Genomic DNA, 2,840 nt, shown 5'->3' on the forward strand with positions numbered 1-2,840 from the left:
CTGCACCTCAGGTTTCCTCACACTGTTGTTGAACGAGCACAAATCACAAACCACAAACACACCCCAAAATCTAGTGGAACATCTTTCCAGAATTGTGGAGGTTATTATAACAGCAAATTGGAACAAATGTGGAATGGGATGTTCAAAAAGCACATAAGAATCTTATGGTCGGATGTCCAAATATTTTTGTCCATAAATTGTAGCTTTTGTAAAGAGAGACCGATTTTGTTTTTACAGCAGTGGCTGGCCAAAGGTCACATGCAACAAATGTACAGAGAGGAAATTTCAATAATTGACACAATAACAGCGATTACAGCCAAATCAAAGATTCAAGAATGTACCTCAGAAATATATTCCCAAATTCACACGCCTTACGTGGGTCCTTTAACAGAAGTCTGGGCAGCCTGTCTATACCATATGTGGTTTGTCCCCAAACTGTAACCACAGTGCTGGAGGAACACAATTGTATTGATTTCTTTCGATGGAGCCACATTTTCCCTTCACTCGGATCCTCAAACCTGTCTAAGCATGACACTGCCCCTGTGCACAAAGTCAACATAATGAAGATATGCTTTATTTAGGTTGGAGTGGAAATGGGTTGGATTATCAAAATATCCCTGACCTCAAACCCAACTGAACATCTTTGGGATTACCTTTGAAATTCTGCACCCGAGGCCTTGTCACATCACCTACATCAGTACCTGACTTTACTAAAACCCTTGTGGTTAAAGTGGGGTTTAAAATCTAATGGAACATCTTCCCAGAAGAGTGTAGGTCATTATAACAGGTGACTAAATGTGGAATGGAATGTTCATAAAGCAGAATCATACGGTTAGGAGTATACCAACTTTTATTTTTTTACCCTTTATCTCCAGTGCTTGACATAATCATAACGCTTTCAGTCTATCACAGCTTTACGTTGTCTCTCGTGCGGTTCACTGTTCAGAGTTCTTGTCTTTTAGTAGACTTTATACCGGGGAACGTGCTGCCCTCTGCTGCTGATATCCGGTATTTCAGCCAGATCTCATTGAAATCAGCGCAGATTTATATTATGGCGCACATACATTAGATATTAGGAAAATGTATAGAAATCCAGAATCTATAGGACACGGATGGATCATCTCTTGTAGATCCTTACAAATTGCTTTGCTGATCAAAAAATCTTCCAAGTACAACCTATTTGGGAAGCTAATTCGTTCAAAGAACCTTTGAGGAACCATTAAATTTTTTTTATTGATGTCATAAGCACCATGAATGTTCAACTCTTGGAGCATAAAATGGTTTAAATGTAATGCTTTTTGTTAATGAGTGTCTCTTTGTCACTTTGGGAACCTTGGGCTGAAAGTAAAAGTGAAAGTGTTGTTTGGACATATTTTTCTCAGTCTTGCTTTGGCTTGACTAATCTGTGTAGTATGTTGTTTTGGAACTGTTGCCTTACAACATTCTCATGCATTTATCTTGTTGACACTGTCCAGCAGAAAGCACAGATACACCCTCAACACCAGATGAATATTAAAGATATCTATTGTGTGATTTGTTCAGGGTTTTGTTTCTACAGGGGACCCACACTTCATAGAATTCATTTTATTTGTAGATACATTTTGAATAAAACAATATTGTATTCAAAAACTGTGCAGTATAGTTTATAAATGAAATGTGAGATTTGCGGAACCATTTGGGAAATAATTTGTTCTATTGCTTTTCTGTTATTGCTTTGAGTTTTATTCATCCAGGACTGTATTTTACATTACTTTATTCTACTCTATTTCAGTTTGTTTAATTAGACTCTATTCTATTGTGTTATCTTTATTTCCTCATTCTTCTCTCTTCCATGTGGCTTCATTCAGTTATATCCTTTATCTGTCAGAACTGTCTGTAAAACCTTTTACTACCTAGGAATTTCCCTAGTTTTTTTTCCCAATTCACATTATTATACTAAAACCTGTCATGGCGCATTATTAGGGAAGACCCCCACCCATTTAAAAGGTGACTTTAGAGAAACTATAAAATGACTGACAAACGGCGCATACAAAACTAAACCTGCATTCCAGATTGAAAGCCGGCTTTCCAAAAATGTTTTCCACACTCACTGACCTGAACCCTTACATTAAACCCAACTACTTGCTATTCTCAAGTCTGTAAAGATACACAATATGTGAAAAGATATGTTGACATCTTACCATTACAACAAAATATGTTTCTTCCACAAAGTGCTTAAACACCTGTACACAATGTGAGCTTCATAAACACGTCCTACACTTGTCTTGACTTAAAACCTTTGGAATGAACTGAAACACTGACTGCACCACAGACCTCATCACACATTATTTATGGCATTTATTACTCTTACCCAGAGTGACTTACAGTTATCTCAGGTATACAGCTGAGCTATTGAGGATTAGGGGCTGTGCTCAAGCGCCCAGCAGTAGTAGATTAGTGTTGCTGGGATTTAAAACCATAACTTTTAGATCAGAAGTCCAACAACTTATCTTATAAGCTACCACTCTCCAGTACCTAACCGTCCAAATGTGATGGTCAGGGTGTTTGAACATGCTTATGTATATACTGTACAGTATTTAGAGTTGTTGAACCTAGGTAATACCCTGAGAGATGCAGATCGATTTGACCACAAGATGTCGCCCTTTCTTGTTATATCTAATGTTAATGATACGATAGAAGATGATAGAGTTGAATAGAAATTGAAGACAGTGGAATAAAGAATTTGGTCTATTCTTGAGTCTAGAAGTCTATTCTTATCAGACGCGCTGTTGCAGGATGATCGATAATTAAAATAATATAAATAATAGAAGATTATAAAGTGGGGTTTAAAGGGTTCATGC

Source organism: Silurus aristotelis (assembly GCF_946808225.1).
Source record: "Silurus aristotelis genome assembly, chromosome: 21".
In the NCBI taxonomy this organism is placed as follows: domain Eukaryota; kingdom Metazoa; phylum Chordata; class Actinopteri; order Siluriformes; family Siluridae; genus Silurus; species Silurus aristotelis.